The 22,451-nt window shown below is 34.4% G+C and overlaps 1 protein-coding gene across 2 annotated transcripts in view; it reads right to left on the bottom strand.

Moving 5' to 3' along the window:
• PTPRA (protein tyrosine phosphatase receptor type A) overlaps nucleotides 1-22,451 on the bottom strand; it is a 203,864-nt gene that overhangs the window by 109,216 nt on the left and 72,197 nt on the right. For both annotated transcript variants that reach the window (XM_051965682.1, XM_051965683.1), the window contains exon 2: nucleotides 15,567-15,718. The gene's annotated coding sequence lies outside the window, so the exon portion shown is untranslated. The remainder of the gene's footprint in view (nucleotides 1-15,566; nucleotides 15,719-22,451) is intronic.

Here is a 22,451-nt window from a genome sequence, read left to right as displayed (position 1 = left end):
TATGTACACCAGACTAAATTAATGTACTTATTAGTGTTTCTGAACTGATATCAGTTCAGAAACATAATATCTTTTGTTTTGTCTATATTATTTTCTATTGTCATAGATAGATAGAAAGTGAAGAGGGCATTGTATATTTATGTGTGTTTGTGGAGAGAGAGAAAAAGAAAAGGGGGATAGAAAGAGAAAGAAAGAGAGAAAAAAAATTTAATTTCATTTTTATTTTCAAAGATCTGTCTTTTCTCCCTCTCCTACTTTGAAAGGAAAAACAAAACTCTGACTACAATCATATAGAGGCAAGCAAAACAAATTCCCACATTAGCTATGGGGTGTGTGTGTGTGTTCAATCTGTATTATTTTTTTTCTTTTTTTTGTTGAAGCAATTGGGGTTAAGTGACTTGCCCAGGGTCACACAGAAGGAAGTGTTAAGTGTTTGAGGCCAGATTGGAACTCAGGTCCTCCTGATTTCAGGGCTGGTATTCTATCCACTGTACCAATTAGCTACCCCCTCTGTATTCTTTATAAAGAAGTGGAGAGATATGTCTTTTTATGAATTTCCTAGAATCATGATTAATCACTATATTAATAAGTAATAGTAATTAATTAGAATAATCTTTCAAAGTTATTTTCTTGACAATATTGTTATATAAATTATCTCTTGGTTCTGCTCATTTTGGCCTTCATCAATTTACAAGTCTTCCCAAATTTCTCTAATATACTTGATATTTCATAGCTAGGCATATACCCAAAGAAGTCAAACAATAAGAAAATGCATATATATGTTCTCCCACACACACACACACAGTATATACACACACCAAAATATTTGTAGCATCACTTTTTGTTGTAGCAAAAAATTAGAAATAAAACAGATGCCCACTCACTGATCAGAGCATAACTCAATAAACTGTAGTACATAAATTTAAGAGAATTGTTGTGCTGTAAGAAATGATGCAAACAGAGAAACAAGGAAAGATTTATAGACTCTGACACTGAGTAAACAGCGAAGAAAACAATGCATACATGACTAAAACAACATAAAAATAAAGAAGAAAAAAACAAGACAACTAAATGAATATTGTGACGTTAATCTTGGCCCCCAAAAAGAGACATGAAAAGGTTTGTCCTTTTCTCATCACCATTCTTTGTAGAGGTGGGAGACTATGGATATTGCAGGTAACATCAGACTTTTTTCCAAGATGTTTGCTAGTTTTGTTGAACATTTTCTCCTTTTTTTTTTTTTATCCTTTGTTAAGGGATGGATCTCTGAGAAAGTATGCGGAAATATAGGTGATATAAAAACAAAAGATATCAATAAGTGTTTAAAGAATAGCAGCTGGAGTGAAAAAATAATAATAATTAGGGCTTAGTCAAAGAAAGTTATGAAAAATAAAAAGGATTTTAAACTAGCCATTGGGGGAAAAAGTGATTCAAGAAAAAGATGGAATTGTGCCAAGGGGGAATGGGGTGATAATCAAAGAAGAAAAAAGAAAGAGCTGCTCTTCTCTTAAAATTAGTATGAAATTGATAGTCAAAATAAGAAGGAAGGTAGTAGAGAAATAATGAGATCTCTGTCACATAGACTAGGCTAGCTTTTCCTAGGCCTTACTTCACTAGTTAAGGTACCCTTAACTTGTCCAAGAAACTAAGGCTCAAAAAAAAAAAAAAAAAAAAAACCATGGCTAATTCTGAGGCAGAAAAGCAGTTCACAACTGAATAAGTTCTAGATCATTATAGAATATAACCTTGCCATGCTAAATGCTAAGATTCCCTTGGTTGTGTAGTTTGAGTATCTCATTACAATCTAATCTTAAATTTTAAGCACCAAACCTATCTATATCAGATCAGGAGTGTGGACTACAGGCTAGTTCCTTGGAGGGCCTTGGCTTCAACCAGAGTCAGGATAAGTAAAAGTCCTAGGTCTTTAGGGGGAGAAGTGAAAGAAGCAGGCAAACTGCCCCGAAGCTTGCCAAGGATCTCCACCTCTCTCCTCCTCATCCTGGTGCAAAGTCACATTCTCCTCTCACCCCACTCTCAAATCCTTCCCTAAGATTATCTTAACACCAAACATTCAGTAAGCACCAAACAGTAAGAAAAGCCATTTATCCCAAAAATATGCTAATAGAGTCATTGTTTCACAGCAAATAGGTAATTAGCCTCAAGCACACCTTTTTCAGAGTTTCAGACTGTCCTTGCTAAAAATAATTTTACTAAGTCGATATAACTATATGCTAGATATTGAAAGAACAGGATTTGGGTCAATTTGGGTCAATAAATATAACTGATTATTGACAACATTCTAGAATGTAATATTAAGAAATAGTTAACACTAGAAAAAGAATCAAAGATTAGTAAAAGCCAAGACATAAAGATCATCTTTTCAAAATTATTTTATTTTCATTTTTTTGGAAAGGCTTACTAGATTGGTAGATTAAAGAATGCTTTTATTTAGATAAAGATGTACATATTGGTAACAAGAAGACTATATGATGATAAATTCTCATGAATGTGGCTCTCTTCAACTTTGAGATGATTCAAACCCATTCCAATTATTCAGTGATGAAGAGAGCCATCTATACCCAGTGAGAGGACCGTGGCAACTGAGTGAAAAATATAGCATTCTTACTCTTTTTGGTTGTTGTTTGTTTGCATTTTGTTTTCTTTCCCAGTTTTTTTTCCTTCCTTCTTGATCTGATTTTTCTTATGCAGCAAGATAACTGTATAAATACGTATGTATATATATTGGATTCAACATATATTTTAACATATATATGCCACTAGGGGAGGGGTTGGGGGGAAGGAAGGGATAATTTGGAACAGAAGGTTTTGCAAGGGTCAATGTTGAAATTTTACCCATGCATATGTTTTGTAAATAAAAAGTTTTAATTAATTAATTTTTGAAAAAGTTACGTATGTATGTGTGTATCTAAGTACACACATTACATAGAAATATATATTACATATTTATAGAAACATATGTGTGTTTGTATATACAGATGAACAAATTCTCTCATATTATTCTTGTAGAAAAGATATGCAAAAATAAAAGCACAGTTAGGTGAACTTAAGAACTAAATGAATGACAAGACCCAAAGAATAGTCATTACTATTTCAATGTCAACTTGGAGGGCATGCAGTGACATCTATGCTGGGCTTATGCTGTTTGGTATTTTTACCAAACCTGAATAAAAGCACAGAGAGCATGCTCATACTCTGACATGCATCTAGCAAAGATATGAAACGCAGGATTCAAAAATACCTTAATAGGCTAAACATCATGATGAATCTAATAGGACAAAATTGATCAGGGATAAATACAAAGTTTTTACACTTAGGTTGTCAAAATCAACTTTACAAGTTCAAAATATAGAGGAATTATGGCAAAGTAGCAGTTTACCTGTAAAAGATATAGACTGAGGTTTTAATGTCAATAAATGCTATGGTATAGAAGCCAAGAAAGTTAATGCAAAGTTAAACTGTACTAAGAGGAATGGTACTCAAGACTAGGAAGTATGTAATAGCCCTCTGGTTAGACAGTGTTCTATCCTGGCTGCTCCATTTTTAAAAGAATGTTAATAAGCTGGAGAGCATCTAGCATATGAAAATCAGGATATTTATGTGTATCTATATTAAATTCCTTGGCATCTCAGGGAGAGAGAGAAGAAGAGAATTAGGAATACATTTTTTAAAAAGACAAATATCTACTTGTTTTTACATGCAATTAGGGAAAATATTATTTAAAATACAAAAAAAGAAAAAAAAATACAGAATATTAAAAGCCTTGAAATCACATGTAATCATCAAAAGAAACAACTATAGGAATCTAGATTAATGTTTTTTCAACTTGAAGAAGAAAAGACAAATGGGATATAAAAGATGCCTTCAAATATCTGAAAGTAGTTAGCATATTAAAGAAAAATTAGGCCCCAGCAAGAAAAATTAGAAACAATGAGTGGAAGTTATAGAAAGTAAATTTAGTCTTGATGTAAAAACTTCTTAATAGAGCTATCCAAAATTTCATTTCATCAAAAGGTAAGAGTCCCACTCACTGAAGGTCTTCAAGAAAAGACTATCACATTAAGTTGAAGAAGGAATTCTTGAATTGTGGATTGCAGTTGATAACAAAATCCTTCCCAACTTTGAGATTATAGAATTCTGAGAAGTAAAAGGCATATGTAGAAGGAGTTAGGAGGCAAAAACTGTATATAATATCTATTTTTACACAATGTGAGGATTTAATTAGACAATTAATAGTTTGGGGATCATAAAAGGATCCAAAACCTACAACTAGCAAAAAGCACTAAGAAGAGAGAGAAATTTTATTTAAAATGATAGCTATTCAACACCTAGTATTTTTATTAATCAAAAAGATCAGACCTGTGCTTTAGGAAGTTAATATAAATAGAAAGTATAACTTACTTGGTAGGGTAGGGTAAAGGATCTATTTAGAAATTAATACAAAAACAAAACAAAGGATTAAAAAATTTTTATATTAAGTTTTTCAAAGAGAAAAAAGGTTGAAAAAAAACATTGAAAACCATATGCTACAATAAATTCCAAATGGATTTAAATTTTTAAATATTTAAATATAAAAATTGTTACATATAAAATTAGAGAAAATTGGAGCAATGGGAATGTGGTTATGTCTCTACTGTGAATGGGAGAAGAATCCATAAGCAAAGAGCTATAAAAGATATACATAAACTATTCTAATTATATAAAAATTTAAAGCTTTGGTGCAAAGAAAATCAATGCAGTTAAAATTATAAAAGATTGCTGAAAAAGTAGTTGTATTAACCATTTCTGATTTGATATAAAAAATCTGTGGTAACCCAGAGAGGACTATGAGAGCTAAGGGTGGATCACAGCATAGCATTTTCACTCTTTTTGTTGTGGTTTGCTTGAATTTTATTTTCTTTCTCATTTTTTAAAACCTTTTTGATCTAATTTTTCTTATGCAGAAAGATAATTGTATAAATATGTATGTCTATATTGGATTTAACATATATTTTTACCATGTTTAACAAATATTGGATTACATGCCATTTGGGGAGGGATAAAGAAGAAAAGGGGAAAAATCAGAAGACAAGGTTTTTCAAGGGTCAATGTTGAAAAATTATCCTTGCATATGTTTTGAAAATAAAAAACTTCAATTAAAGATATCTGTAGTAATTTCATACAAATAAATAAGAAAGGTTAAAGGATGTGAACAGTTTTCAAATAAAGAGAAAGAACATCAAAGGAAAATGGAGATTAAAACTCTAAGGCATTATTTCACATCCATTGTCAAAATAGGGAAAAACACTATGGTAAGACAGAAAAGCTAACATATTTCTAAAGAAATTATGAATTGGTCCCATTTTTCTGAAAAAACAAATTGCAATTATGTAAGAAAAATGACTAAATTACTTATGTCCTTTGATTCAGATTCCACTACTTGCTAAAGAAAGTAATGATAGCAAGAGAAGACAAAAACACATAGATATACAAAAATATCCACAGTAAAAACAAAAATCTAGAAACAATTTCTGTATTTAACAACTGGTAAATGAGTGAACAAAATGGAGTACATGGATATAATGTATTATTACTGTCCCACAAGAGATAATGAATATAAGTCAATTAAGTAGCATTTGTGCTTCCTAAAATGTGGAGTCCACATCTGAATGCTCCAAACATAGGATAATGAGGCAGGGTACAATAAAGCTCTCACTTTCCTAGATCTGGATAATATACCTCTCTTAACGCAGCCTAAAATTCCATTTACTCTCTCGGTTGCCATATCACACAGTTGTGTCTTCACATTAAATTTACAAAAATTCATTGCAATTCTTTTGCATGAACAGTCTTCTAGCCAAGCCTCCCCTATCTTATATTAGTGAAACTGATTTTTCAAGCCTAAGTATAAAACTTCATTTTTTCACTATTAAATTTCAAACTTATTAGGAACTGCTCTTTTCAAAGATATTAATGAACTCATCAATGGCAAATCTAATGGTCTTTTTAAAGTCCCTATTCTAGCTAACCTTTCATTAGTTTTTAAACATTTTTTTATTAAAGCTTTTTAATTTTCCAAAGACATGCATGGATAATTTTTCAACATCGACCCTTGAAAAACCTTGTGTTCCAATTTCCTCCCCTTTTCCTACTATAGCAAGTAGTCCAATATAAGTTAAATCCTGGTAAAAATATATTAAATACAATATATGCATACATACTTATATGCAATTATCATGCTGCACAAGAAAAATCAAATCAAACTGGAAAAATAAAGAGAAAGAAAATTAAATGCAAGCAAATAACAAAGAGTGAAAATGCTATGTTCTGATCCACACCCAGTTTCCACAGTTCTCTCTCCCTAGGTGTATGCGAAACTACGCAGATAACCCCCACTCCATACCTTCAGTCCTGATCTTTCTCATATTTTCTAGAAATCTCTGCCTTGATAGTTCACCCAGAACCTAATATTCAACATATGCAAAACAACTCATTTTCTCTCCCTCCTCCCCACAAATCTCCAATTTCTGTTGAAGGTAGCATTATCTTTGCAGTCATCTGAGCTGATAACCCTAGAGTCATCTTTCTTCTTCATCAATCACCACCTACAATCAATCTGCTGTCAATGACACTTGCATAGACTCTTTGGCACCACTTATATTACTAGTACTACCAGTCTAATTCAGGTTCTTATCACCACTCACTTGGACTACAGCAATAGGCTGATTGGTCTCTTTGCTTCTAGTTTTTCCCTTGTTCAATCCTTTTCTATTCTTTACACAGTTACAGTTAAAGGATCTTCTCAAATCTCGCCATAGTCAATGATCTTCAATATTATCCCAATGTCTTTAGACTCTACAATTTGATTCCCACCTATTTTTCCCATCAATAACCTACTATTCTACTTCAGAAGTTCTGCATTGCAACAAACTGGACTGCTGGCTGTTCCTTGACCTCTACACTACATCCTCTGCCTCCAGACATTCTTATGTGCCACTTCCCATGCTTTGCACACCCTCTGCTCATCTCAGAATTGCTATCTTAGTTTGAGGCTTGGTTCACATGTTACATTTCCCATGATCTCTCAGCTGATAGTGTTCTTCCTCTTCTGAATTCTTCTACTATACTTCACTGGCTGGTAGAATGAAGGCATGTACAGTTTTGTTTTTACCTTTGTACTTTCAATATCTGGTAGAGGTAGGCACCTAAGATAAGGACTTAATAAATATATTTAACTGAATTAAATTAAGACCTGGACTACCATTCTATCCGGCTAAGACCTTTTCAGATATTGACTCTTGACATATAAAAAGTAAGCTATCCTTCCAAATTCATTTATCTATAAACCAAAAAAACCATGCCATCCATGCTTTTATCCAAATCATTGATAAAAAATTTAAAAAGCAAAGGACCAAGAGGTTTTTTTGAGAAAATTCATTTGAGACTTTAAAGCTGACATCATGATCCCCATTATGACTATTCTTTGCCATAGCATTGCTTACCTTATTTTGCAACAATCAGAAGCATTCTGCTTGATTTTCAGCAAAAGATCTCTGAAGACATGGAAGGCAGGGAAGCCACACCATTAGAGACAGTATCTTTAAGACTATAGGCCCCACTTAGCTATACCAGATCTAAAACTATATTATAAAGCAGCAGTCATCAAAACCATTTGGTATTGGTTAAAAAAATAGACTAGTTGATCAGTGGAATAGGTTAGGCTCACAGAACAAAACAGTCAATGACTATAACAATCTAATATTTGACAAGCCAAAAAGCCCCACCTTTTGGGATAAGAATTCACTATTTGACAAAAACTACTGGGAAAATTGAAAACTAATATGGCAGAAAGTAGGTATAGACCCACACCTAACATCATATACCAAAATGAGGTCAAAATGGGTTCATGATCTAGACATAAAGAATGATACTATAAACAAATTAGAAGAACATAGGATAGTTTCACCTCTCAGATTTGTGGAGGAGGAAGGAATTTGTGACCAAAGAAGAACTAGAGATCATTACTGATCATAAAACAGATAATTTTGATTACATTAAGTTAAAAAGTTTTTGTACAAACAAAGACAAAATCAGAAGGGAAGCAATAAACTGAGAAAATATTTTTACATCCAAAGGATCTGATAAAGGCCTCATTTCTAAAATATACAGAGAGTTTACTCAAGTTTATAATAGTTCAAGCCATTCTCCAATTGATAGTCAAAGGATATGAATAGACAATTTTCAGATGAAGAAATTGAAACTATTTTAGCCATATGAAAAACTGCTCCAAATCACTATTGATCAGAGAAATGCAAATTACAACAACTTTGAGATATCACTACATACCTGTCAGATTGGCTAAAATGACAGCAAAAGATAATGATGAATGTTGGAGGGGATGTGTGAAAACTGGGACACTGATACATTATTGGTGGAACTATGAATGGATCCAACCATTCTGGAGAGCAGTTTGGAACTATGCTCAAAAAGTTATCAAACTATGTATACCCTTTGATCCAACAGTGTTACTACAGGGCTTATATCCCAAAGAGATCTTAAAGAAGGGAAAGGGATCCACACATGCAAAAATGTTTGTAGCAGCCCTCTTTGTAGTGGCCAGAAACTGGAAACTGAGTGGATGCCCATCAATTGGAGAATGGCTGAATAAACTGTGATATATGAATGTTATGGAATATTATTGTTCTGTAAGAAATGACCAATAGGATGATTTCAGAGAGGCCTGGAGAGACTTACATGAACTGATGCAAAGTGAAATGAGCAGGACCAAGAGATCATTATACACGGCAACAATACGACTATACACTGATCAATTCTGATGGACGTGGCTCTCTTTAACATTGAGATGATTCAAACCAGTTCCACTTGTGCCGTGACAAAGAAAGCCATCTACATACAGAGAGAGAACCATGGGAAGAGTGTGAAGCACAGCATAGTGTTCTCATTCTCTCTGTTATTATTTGCTTGCTTTTTGTTTCTTTTTTCTCAGTTTTTCTTTTTCTTCCTTCTTGATCTGATTTTTCTTGTGCAACTGGATGGCTGTGTGAATATGTATACACATATTGGAGCTGGCATGTGTTTCAGCATATTTAGCATGTCTATTGGGTGGGGGAGGGGATGGAGAGAAGGGGAAAATTTGCCACCAGGAAAAATCCAGCAGGGGGTTATGCAGGGGTCAATGTTGGAAAAATTATCCATGCATATGCTTTGTGAATAAAAAACTTTAATTAAAAAAAAAAAAAGACTATGGGCCCCAGGTTCAGTAAGATGGCACAGTGAATAGATAGGACACCCTGGAGTCAGGGTAAGTTCAAATCTGGTCTCAGACACTTAACACTTCCTAGCTCTCTGACCCTGGGCAAGTCACTTAACCCCCAAAAAAGACTAAGGATCTCATTAAGGTAAGAATCGGAGCAAATTTGTATCTTATAGGTACGAATCCTATAGATATTTAGCAAACACTTGATAATACAAAATAAGTTGTTTAATACTTCAACTTAATTAGTAGTTGCAGAGCAATTTCCACTACTCTCATCCAGTCAGGCGGGTCATGATCTACGTTAAGCAGGCATCAATATGCCACCATATAAGTATGGGGGAAAGGGACGGTCCACAGAAGAAAAAGAAAAAAGGAGAAGTCACTGGGGGTTACCAGGGTAAGAAAAGATCGGACTTTAGCAAAGTGTAACCAGAATTAGAATGGGATGGTCATGAGGGTTGGATGCTAAACTTCAGCCCATATAGTAGAAAGGAGATAGTAACTCCTTGGCCAAGTGCCAAGTCTTACCTATGTTGCTCTAGATGGCAAGCCTTCCCCCTCAGGCGGCCACAAACAGCTTCTCTAGTGGCCTGTAGGCCATGGAGCAAGGGAAGCTTCCTTCACTTACATACCACCCCAGTTGGACTCTTCAGGTCTAAGAGAATCCCTGCTCCACCTGAGTTATCCTAAAGTTATTATATACCTTTGAGAAGACATAAACAGCATGACCACAGATCTTCACTCCTACACCTATTCCTGCCTCAGTTTCTGACCAATGAACAAGCAACCTCATAGATTCCAGAGCAATTAAAGCAAAAAGAGGCAGGGAAGGAAATCGGATATGTCAAGTCAATGAGGGTCCTTTTTCTCTCAGGAGAACAAGAAAAGAAAGAGATTAGAAAAGGGAGAAGAAAAGTGAGCATTTGAATTCCATCATGACATCATCTTCAGAGCTTGCTGGGATGAGCAATATCTATGGATTTAATCTGGAACCGACAATGGTAATAATGTGGTGGGATAGCAATAGCGAATTCAAAATAAACATGTGACAAATTCACATTGGCCATCCTCTTTGACAAAAGGTAGATTTATTTAAGGTAAGAGGTTATAGAAAAAGCGAAGGGATAAAACAGACACCAGGAATGGTAAATATAAAATGGAACTAAAAGAGCATATAGGGAAAAGACAAATACTCCAAGGAGAGAAAGCAAATACTCCAACAGGTGGGAGAAAGATATAATCTAGCAGACTGACGAGAGTTAGTTAGAGTAAGGAGAATGGCATCATTAGAAGGATGACACTTTGAGGTAGAGAAAGAGAGTACTTTGCAGTGGGCTTAGTCCTGAAGAGAATTTTTTTTTAATTTTTGTCATAAGCAAATCCTTTATAAGAGAAGTTTACCCTTAATGCTTTCTCTCAGTGAGAGCAGAGAAGTAAAGTTAGGAGCCAGACCTGACAGACCAGAGAGAGGAGTCAAGAGTCAAATGGAATGTACCTGGTTTAAGATATGTTAATCAATGTATCAAAAGGTTGTTTGAAGATACTCAGAGGTTGGGGGATGGACAATTGGTGATGCTAAGAGAGCTCCTACCTAGATAGTCTGGGAATTATCTGATAATAGGATTATCTGTAATAACTGTTTTTTAAAAGCAGAGAGCTTTTTAAAAAGAGGTGACTCTTGGCAGAAATGAAGGCAGTGAAGCTTCAGATTCCCAATTAATATCAACTGAGACATTTTTGCATCTCCAACACCTAGCTCAGTAACTGGCATAGAATTAGAGTTCACTGAATTGAATTGAAGTAGGGATGACAGGAACATATAGAAATGAGAAATGAAGTATGAGCAGAAGAAATTGGAAAGCATTTATTAAGTATCCACAATATGCTGTACTAAATATTTTATAAATATCTCCTTTAATCTATTGTTATCTCCACTTTATAACTGAAGAAGTTAAGGCAGACAACTTGTCTAAGATCACAAACCTAGGGAGTATCTGAAGTCAAATTTGAACTCAGGTTTTTTTCTGACTATGGTCCAGTGCCCTAGAAATCTAGCTGCCTCTTTATAAGGTTTAATAAACTAATATTGTTTGGCTGTAATGAGAAGCACTTGTAATATGAAAGGCCAGAAGTGTAAGTAAAAGCTTAAGTAAAGACTCAGTATTTTATTCTAAAAGCCAAAGGAAGCCATTGAAGGTTTTTGAGTAGGAAAGTAACATGGACATACATAGGCATTAGGAAGATTATTTTGACAGCTGTGGAAAGATATACTGAGAGGGAAGAGAATGGGGGCAGACAGATCAATTAAGAAGCTGTTGCAATAGCCCAAATGAGTAGAGTTAAGGGTGTATAAGGTGAGCTAAGACAATGGAAGCAAAAGTTGTGGGGGTAGAATCAAGGAGGCTTGATAACTGATTGGATATGGGAAATAAGAGGGAGAGAAGAGTCAAACATGACTCAGAAGTTACAAACTTGGTAAAAAGAGAAGATTGTGGGGACTCAAACAGAATCTGGGAAGTTTGGAGAAGAAACAGATTTAAAGGAAACGAGTTGTTTTAGAAATGTGCAGCTGGGATACTGGCAAGGAGATTCAGATAGAGATTTATCGACAATGCACCATGGACTCCAACTTAGGTAGGTTTAAGACAAAGACCAGAGCAGGTGAAGTCACCATAGAAGGGAATAGAGAAAAGAAAAGTTACAGGCGAGAGTTTCCGGGAAAACCCATGTTTAGACAATGTTTAAAGATCATGAGTTCTCTTCTGGCCATATTATTCCTGATATGTTGACAGGTCACTCAGATGGAGGTGTGCAACAGACGAAAAGATACATGATACATGAAGGAAAGAAATTAGAGCTGTATATACAGATTTTGGATTTATCTATGTACAAATGATCATTGGATTTGTGGAAATTATAGTTCAATACCCCAAATGCCTGAAGTAGAAGGAATGGAAATCTTATTTACCAAATTCAAAGCCATTTTCTTAGCCCTTTGCCTACTTGACCTCTCTTCAGCATTACATACACAATCTCCTGGACAATCTCTCCTTCCTTGATTCCTGTGACAGTGGTCTTTTCTCATTCTCCTCCTACATGTCTGACATTTTTTTCTTTGTTCCTATGGATAGTTCAGTTCCTATTCCTGCCCTCTAGGTGCTTCTGTCCACCAAGCCTTTTGTCTTCAATCACCTTTAACTTTTATCCCTTGGTGATATCAGATCCCCTTTGACTTATATTACCTCTATGTCAATATAGAGGTCTTTTACCTGCTTATTCAAGAAACATGTATAAAATGCCTGTGGTATATACATTACTACATAGACAGTGAGAAATGTATAATACCTAAGTAAGATACTATCTCTATCTTGATTGAGTGTACAATCCAGTAAAAGAGTAAAACATAGATAACTACAAAAACAAACAAACAAACAAGTTACACAACAAGTGAGTTATGAGATTATAATTTTTTTTATATTTTCCTCTTGATATCTGTCCCCAAAGACTATGTGTGTGTGCCTGAAATACACTTGACTTTGTAAAAATTATATGGAAGGAAAGAAAAAACAATGTCACGTTTCTTCCTACTTTATAAAAGTTTACTTCTATGATGGAGGTAAAAAACCAAAATTTTATAAAAGAACCATCTAAAAAATAAAACAAATTTTGATCTGGCCCCATAGATAAACATCTAACAATTATATTGTTAGATTAACATATGGTTTTCTAATAGTTGTGGTATTTTTCCTCCTTGACAACAGATGTCCTAGGAGAGTAGTCAGTGAAGGGCAATAAAGGTTTTTTTCATTTCTACCACCCATCATTCATGGTTTACAATGCCAATAGCAGCTCCATCTTCAAACATGAAAAACAATGCTTTATTATTTGTACATAACTGAAGGCTTTTCATTCATAGAGAAAACAGACACATGCAGAAAGAAAAACAAAGCCACTTTCTAAGTAGTCCAGGCCTGAAACCAACAACTGAGACTCACTATTATTTCTTCTCAATACAAATTACATCAAATTCCAAAATATGTTTGAAGGAAGATAAGTCCATGCAAAATTGAAGTTTATCTCAAAAAGGAAAGTCACAGCAACAACTAAGAATAGCAGATATCATATTACTAAAGATTATACTACATATTACAAAAGATTTGATAACCCTGTGAAGTAGCTCAGAGGCCACAGTATGGCAAACATATATCATTTATCCTCAGCTCTTATAGTTCCCTCTTAGAAATAAGTCATATTACTTTATATCACAAATTCTTCTTAGCTACAAATCTACCTGAGAAGCATAAAAGACATAAAAGACAAGTCATTAAGGGCATTGCTAGTATTTTTCTACCCAGCTCAACTTTAACATATAAAAACTTCTGATTAAGAGGAGCTATAGGCTGGTTCAGTAATGGGACAATGTTCTGCAACTGTTAAAAAAAAAAAAAAAAACAACCAAGGAGCAGGGGAGGGAATAAATAATAGCATCTACCTCACAAGGTTGTTGCAAGGATCAAAAAGTAAAGTACCTAGCACAGTGTCTGGCACACAGTAGGTACATAATAAAAGCTTTTTTTTTCTTCTTTCATATTGCCATGCAAAATTTTTATCAATGCTTCCCACAGCATACTTCAAAAGTTAAGAAATGTGAGGCTTACAGCTAGTTAAATTTGGCTACAATTTTAGAGTTAGTGAAAATGTATCACTGGACTGCTATTTTCCACCTGACCTTATCTATATAACCCTCAATGAAAGTGTAGCCTTTTAAGTCTCTTGTGTAAATTGCTTTGGAATTTTAGAATTAGAATCTGAGATCTGGTTGGTTGGTTCATCACACAGACACATAAAATAATTTTTTTAAATGTCATCCTGAGATAATTGGTTATAAAATATAGATGAGCCACTTTATAGTGGCTAGGTGGCACAGTGGGTAAAACTATAGGTCTACACTCAGAAAGACCTGAGCTCAAAACTGGCCTTTGTGTGATACTAGGTAGGTCACTTATCCCTGTTTGTCTCAGTTTCCTCATCTGCAAAATGAACTGGAAAAGTTAATAGGAAATCATTCCAATAACTTTGCCAAGAATATCTCAAATGGTCTCACAAAGACCTGGATATGACTGAAACAATTAAAGAACAAAGTATTAATTTAGGATGGAATGGTAAATGTTTCAAGAGTGATTGAGGAATACTATTTAAAGAAGGTGTAGTTTATACTAAATTCTTTAGGTATTCACTTTGGCAAAATCAATCACAGAATGTCAGAGTTGTAAGCGGCTTCAAATGATCCAGTCTAACTACCTTATTTTAAAAAATAAAGATGATGAAGTCTAAAGAGAAGCAAAGCAAATTAGTAATGAAGCCTGGCCTCTTTTTATTCCTCTATCTTTTTAAAAAGACATACTATGGTACATGAATGTAATGGAATATTACTGTGTTATAAGAAATGATGGGTGTGATAAATGGAAGAGAAGCCTGGAAAGATCTATTTGAACTGATACAAAATGAAGTAAGCACAGCCAAGAAAAAAAAAAAACACAATAATAACAAGAATATTAGAAATAGCAATAATAATCACATATATAAAAATCAAAAGGAAAATAAAATTATAAAAATCTTCAAACATGACTCAAATGAAGAGATCAAAAAGGGTACCCATGACTCATTTGTTTGTAAAAGTGGTTCAGAGGTGTTACATATTGCACATGTTTTTAGACCTTTTTCAATGTACTGATCAGTTGTGTTGCATTTAAAAAATACTATATTATATGAGTTGACTCTCTGGTAAGGAGAAGGATACTAGGGATAACAATGATGATGTAAAAAACAGAAGATATCTACTTAAAAAATAGACACTGATATTTGTCTTCTACAATGAAGTAACCTGCAAAACATTGTACAAATTTAAAATAACATAGTATAGTTGTAGGACTAGGAAAGTGATAGTCCCATTGTATTCTGTTCTCCTTGGACTATATTTGGAGTATCATTATTTATTTTAGCTCTAGTAGTCACATTTAAAGTAAAACACTGATGATAGCATCTAGAGAAGAGCTGAGAATGCATGTCATGAGAATTAGTTGAAGTTTAGATTAGAAAACAAAGTAATCAGAAGATAGTTGTCTTCAAGTCATATGAGGGACTTCATGTGGAAGAAAGATCAGATCTGTTTTACTTGCATCTCAAGGGAAGAACTAACAGTAATAGGTAGGAGTTACAAAGAGATATATTTAGTATTCACATTAAGAAAAACTTCCTAACAACTTAGTTACCCCCAAGGAAGATGGGTTACCTGGGAAGGAAGTAGGTTCCCTCTTGAGAGACTTCTTCAAGCAAAGTCTGGATAATTATTTTTCAGGTCTATTATAGAGTGAATTCTTGTTCAGGTAGGAGTTGGCCTAGATCTTGTCTGATGACTCTTCAAATTCGGAGATTTCTATGATTCTGTGAAAGGAAGAATTCAAACAAAAAATAATAAATATTCTGTTTATGAGCACTTTACATAGTAAATAAAACTGAGAAAATGATAAATGTCATAAAACACAAAACACCTTCCTCAAACTCTGGGAGATAAGGGGGTTATCAATAAGCCCCTGTCCCTCTTCTACATAAAAATACAGTTATACAAGTGAAAGAAATAAATCATTTCTTCCTTCCTCCCACCCCCTCTCCTTTCCCTTACCCAAAAAGGAAAGCAACACAACTTTAATGATCCAACCAAGACCAAGTCCCTCAAAAACTCCTGTGGGAGTAATATCTCAGTGGAAAATAATACCAAAATGAAGCATATGATCAATAAGCAGGAGAAGAATAAGATGTGCAAACAGAAACTTTAATGAGTTAATCTGCACGAAAGGAGAAAAAAGCACACACCAACAAAGGATGATTCTACACCTCTGAGTCTAAGTCAATGCTGGTGCTAATACTCTTCTCTGCAACTCCATCCCAGAACAGAAAGTCTCTTTTCTGAACCCTTTTCCAGGTCTGCCCCATTGCTCATCATTCTAGTCATAACCTGTAGCAGGGATCTCAGACATCACCGTAATCAAAGCTAAATAGCTCTACTCAAGAATAAAAGACAGCTCAGGGATTAAGAGTATAATATCTATCTCAGAACCCTCTTCAAGACTAGAAGGGATAAATCCTAGCTGTAGTTCAGCATTTTAGACCAGGACTTTGGCAAGGCCCAAAATCTCTCCAGATCTAGGACCAGTAAAAAGAGTGGGACTATGGATCCTCTTGCCATCCTTAGCTAAGAGACCGAATAAAACAAAGTTGCTAATGCCCTAAGAAACAGTATGGGTTAATAGAACTCCAATAAAGTCCATGATAATTACAATTAAAATCACAGAAAAATAAATAGATTAGCCAAAGAAACTCTAAGAATGAATAGAAGTCTTCCTGCTAGACAACTGAAAGAGAAGGAAGATACCTAGCTACTCTACATCTATTTTATCAATTCAGAAGTTCATATCAAACTGAATAATGTTCAAGAAATCCAATGAGAAACTACAGTGAACGACAACATTAATTCCACAACTGCACAAAAATATCAAGAAGAAGCTAGCACCAGCACACTCACAGAGAAGACAAATGTAGCCTGCAAAGCTCTAGCTAGAGACAAGAAGATCAGAGTGTCAGAATGCCAAAGAGTAGGGACCATGGAAAATCAAGGAATAGCAACAAGCAGTGCAATATGAATCACTGTGTACCACAAGACAGTCCAGGTTTGGGGTTTTTGAGGCCTTTAACACTCAGTCCTAAGATACCACAGAAAGCCCTGAAGATCCATTACTCTGAAACTCAAAGATGTGGAAGTCAGTGCAAGAACTCCGGAGAATAAGACAAACCAATCAAGGCTGACCACCTTCTAAAAAAGCAGAAGGGAAGCTCAGTCCTGATACAAATCTAATTTAAAAATTAAAATTGGTAAGATCAGTAAGTCAAAGAAAATGTTATCTGATATTAAAAATTATTACAAAACTCCACAATAACTGTAAGTAGAGATTCAAAGGAAGAAAAAAACCAGATTTTTACACAAAGACTATGAATATAAAGAAGAAATAGATAAGTTATAAAGAGAACAAGTAGCCTAGAAAAGAAAGTAGTAAACATCACGAAGAAATGGCGTCCCTGAACACAATGATAGAGTGATCAGAAATCAATTAGGCAACAATATTAGTACATCTGAGGCAACAAATTAATATTAGAATGCAAGAAAAGAAAAATAGAAGAAAGTATAAGATAGCTGATATTTTTTAAAAAACTGATCTGGAAAACTGGATAAGGAAATACAATTTAAGAATTAGTAGACTCCCTTATATCCCAAAGAGATCTTAAAGTAGGGAAAGGGACCTGTATGTGCAAGAATGTTTGTGGCAGCCCTCTTTGTAGTGGAAACTTAGTGGATGCCCATCAATTGGAGAATGGCTGAACAAATTGTGGTATATGAATGTTATGGAATATTATTGCTCTGTAAGAAATGACGAACAGGATGATTTCAGAAAGGCCTGGAGAGATTTACATGAACTGATGCTGAGTGAAATGAGCAGGACCAGAAGATCATTATTTACTTGAAAAACAATACTATATTGTGGTGATCTTTTTCTTCTTTAAAATATATATGTGAGTTCTCTGTGGGGGAGAAGGTAGGTTTCTCGGGGGAGGTTTTCTGGAGGCAGCCTTAGTTTCAGTTCAGATCAATAATTACCCCAAAAACGCAGCCAGGTGATAAAAGTTCAGATCTTTTATTGTCTCTAATATAGCCCAGTTAGCTAAGAGGCCTATCTCTCTGCTTGGTTCCAAGAGCTCCCTCCGAATGTCTCCAAATCCAAAGGTTTTGTCTTTTAGCCTCTGCCTCTGCTTTCTTCAGCCTCCAGCCAGCACAAAGATGGAATGAATCTCTTGTCTCCTCCACTTGGGGCTCGGCTAGCTTTCTGGCAAATCTTTCAGACCAGCTTGGTCTCAATGCGGGAAGTTCAGGAGCCCAGCCACCACAGTGGTGTGAGATGAAGATGAATCTGGTTGTGCCTCTGAGAGAACCTTCTCAATCTTCTGCTGAACTCTCGACTCGTAGCTTCTTCCTCTGAAAACTCTCCTTCCACCACCAGCCAGCCAAGTGGAAAATATTCTCGAAATAGATCTCTCTTGCCTCGGAGGGAGGGCTTCTGGTGTAATTCCACTGCAATCTGTCCGAGAGCCTCTGTCTGTTTCTTTTTTATGGGAGAGAGAAATTGTGGGATACGAGAGAGAGGGATTATGAGTTTTCTCCCATTATGCTCTCTGGCCCCAAGAGCTTCAAGGGAGGTGTGAATTCAGATATCTCATATTAAACCATGAAATTTCCCAAATGTGTGAACTCCAACGAGTAAAGGTGCAAACACAAGCATTGTATCAATTAGTTCTACTTAGTACCTTGTTTCAGGTTCTGGCCCAAAACATCTTCTTGTAAGATCAGATCAATAATCTATCAACTCTAATGAGTTAGCAGTTTGTAAAGATTCCAATACTATATGATGATCAATTCTGATGGATGTGGCTCTCTTCAACAATGAAATGAACCAAATGAGTTCCATTTGTTCAATAATGAAGAGAATTAGCTACAACCAGTGAAAGAACTATGGGAAATGAATATGAACCACAACATAGCATTTCTACTCCCTGTTTTTGTCCACTTGCATTTTTAATTTCCTTCTCAGATTATTTTTACCTTATGTCTTAGTCTGATTTTTCTTGTGCAGCAAAATAACTATATGAATATGTAAACATATGTTATATTTAACATATTTCACATGTATAGGTCTGTCTGTCATCTAGGAGAGGGAGTGGGGAAAGGAGGGGAAAAGTTGGAACAGAAGGTTTTGCAACGATCAATGCTTTAAAATCACCCATGCATTTATCTTGTAAATAAAAAGCTATAATTAAAAAAAAGTTACCCATAAAAAAAGAATTAGTAGACCCCATAAGAAAATCATGATTTTCTCTCTCCCCTGTCCCCCAAAAGGCCTGAATATAGTATTTCAAAAAAAAAAAATCAAATGACAGCTGCTCATATACATTAGAACCAAAGGGCATTTTCCTTTCCTATTTGAAATAGTTTATGACTAAATATTGGATCAAAAATCATTATTCTTTACCAAGTAATAATACTACTTTCCCAAATCACATGTCTAGTTGGATGTGTAATAATGTATAGGTACAGTAATGATCATATAATCATAATGGGGAATAAACAGTACTGTCAATCATAATTAGGTCTGCATTTCACATCACTTTTCTTTCCTTTGAAAAATGTATTACTGACTTTGTGTTTTCTCAATAGTATTACTTTCCAATAATCTCCCCTTCTCCCACCACAAGTGTTTCTGTAACAAAATAAAACAAAAACCCAAGTCCTGGCATAGTCAATTCGCTTCCTGAATCTAAAAGCCCAAGTATCAAATTCTTTTTAAAAGAACCTTGTCCAAGTCACTTCCAATAGACTTGGGATAGAAAATGCTACCTCCATCTAGAAAGAGAACAATTGCAACTGAATATAGATCAAAGTAAGAGTGTTTTCACCTGTTTGTTTGTCTATTTATTTGTTTATTTGCCTTTTCTTTTTTGTGGCTTTTTTCCTTTTTGGTCTGATCTTTCTTGCACAACATGACAAATATTGAAATGTTTAAAAGGACTTTTCATGTATAACCTATATCAGATTGCTTACTGACTTGGAGAGGGGGGAGGTAAGGAAAGAATAAGGGAGGAAAAATTTGGAACATAAAATCTTACAAAAATAAATGTTGAAAATTATCTTTACATGTATTTAGAAAAAATATTATTAAAGAGAGGGAAAGCATCCTATTTAAGAAAGAGAAATGGGGCCTTCTTTAAAGAGGCAGTGCTACATTTAAATCATCAAACCATTCCAGAATATAATAAAATCATTGAATTAGAAGTCAGCTGAATCCTAGCTCAATTACTAATCTCCATATGACTTTGGATGTCATATTATCTTTCAAAGCCTCAAAATCTCAACAGCAAAGGAGAATGGATTAGATTCTTGCTCCGAGCACTAACAATCTATAGTCTAAAGACCAGTTTTAATAAATTAATACCTGCATATTTTGTCAATTAAGCATCTCTATAAGAATCCTTGGACAGATTGCCAATATCCTGCAAATATCTTTCTTGCAATAGTCATCTGACATTGGTCTTATTTCTGAGCATAGTGAAGTTTTCTTTTCTCTTCTTTTTTTGACAGGTTTTGTTTTCTGGAACATTATCTTAGCACTTTTTGTATCAGTTGGTTCCTTCTTTCATTTATTCCTTTATCATCATACTCTGTGTCTGGGCACTGAACTGGGAACTGGGAGAAAACTTGCAATACTGATCCTAGCTTAAAGGACTTTTTAATTGGAAAGAAAATTTGTACACACAGAGCATATCCACAAAAGTAAGCACTCAAAAGACTCAATTACTTGTTTCTGAGGAGCCCAAAGCACTCCAGAGCCAGAAGCAGAGGAACCATTATTCAGCTGAGTCAACAAAGGCTTCCTCAGGATCATTTTGAAATGGATTTTGAAAATTGTGATGAACAAATTATTTTCAGGTTCTATCTAATCATGCCTATGTCCCATTCTAAGTTGACAACTATATTTAACAACTGCAAATATTTTAAAAGAACATACAATTAGAATTTCTCAGTAAAGTTATAACTTTTTAATATTAAGTATTGACAACCTAACAAAAACTATATCTAATTATGGATAAAAGATGACATCAAATACATTTTCTTTCGTAACTCAGAAGTAATTTACTGTCACTCTGGTCTTTCTGGTTTCAGTCAGGGAGTTTCCTCCTAAACCAGTTCTGCTTAACTAGTTAAAGTGCTTTAGCAAACCACATATGAACATAGTTCAATGATTAGACTTTTCTTGTGAAAACAATACTGATATCTTTAAAAGCTTATTCTTACAAAGTATGCTTCCTATTGGTCAATGACACCAAATCAACAGTACAAAAAGATTACTTATGGGAGGAAACAAGCCAAGTTTTGTTATTTTTTTTCCATGAGTTTTAACTGATATATTCTTGTTTTCTATTTTATTTGAACTACAAAAAGTCCTTAGCCCTCCAAGCAAAATGTCACAAATATATACAACTTGCATATCAAGCCAGACTTAAGATGTCTAGCTATTACTTTACCAAAAAGTAATCTCTGATTCAAACTCTTAAAGAAATTAAAAAGCAGTTGTGCTACACTTCTAATTCACCATCAGACATAACTACTGCTAATTTGTGAGGGAAATGTGTTTGGGTATTTAACAATAGTCATTTACTGGGAAATGGGAAATATTTGGATTGCAGCTGGAACATCAAAATCCCTTCTTTTAAAAAGCTCCATTTTTAGAAAGATTTCCACTTACTGCTTCAGGAACAATTCTGAATGTGCAATTCAATGTAATTCCAAAAATGTCTCTTAAGGGTAAAAAAAATAGTTAAAATTGAATAAGGTTAAATTAAATTGCATTCAAAATTTAGGTATATGACTGAATAGTGAATCTAGCTGGCAAGTTCTACATACAGTTTTCAAAAAGTGACCTTTGTGAGGAAAACAATAGACCAACATAATGAATCCAAAATATAGACTACAAATTCCTGAAGGGCAAAAACAGTCTTTTTTTAATCCCCAATCCTAAAATGCCTTGACCCTTAGTAAATACTTATTGAATGAACCTGGATTTAAATGGAATCACCAACATGTTCCTTAAGTGAAACAACTCAAATAGAACTGTGGGATTTAAAATTTAATGAGATACTAAATATTTTTAAAATACTAGATATTTTGCCTACTTCTATAATTTTATAGATGAAAAACTAAGATCTAGTAAAATGTAGCTTCATTTATTAGTTTAATCTTTTATTCATTATTATCATACATTTTGTTAGGGACTACTCCTTCTAGCTGACATTCACATTAATGAACTATGCCTGCTCTTGGATTCCAAGAACTCTTTAAGTTCATAGCCCTAAAACTTACAAGCACTCACAGTAAGCTTACCTGTTAGCAGCAGATACAGCCCAAAACAAAGACATTTACCAAAATGGCATAGTAAAAGCGATAGCTGCAAAACCTGAGGGATTTATTTTCCTGTACATATGGTATCAGTGGGAAGAGTAGGATACCATTAGCATA

The sequence above is a fragment of the Antechinus flavipes genome, chromosome 6, assembly GCF_016432865.1.
Source record: "Antechinus flavipes isolate AdamAnt ecotype Samford, QLD, Australia chromosome 6, AdamAnt_v2, whole genome shotgun sequence".
NCBI lineage: Eukaryota > Metazoa > Chordata > Mammalia > Dasyuromorphia > Dasyuridae > Antechinus > Antechinus flavipes.
Note: the sequence above shows the minus strand (reverse complement) of the source record. Positions and strands in the feature narration are given on the sequence as shown.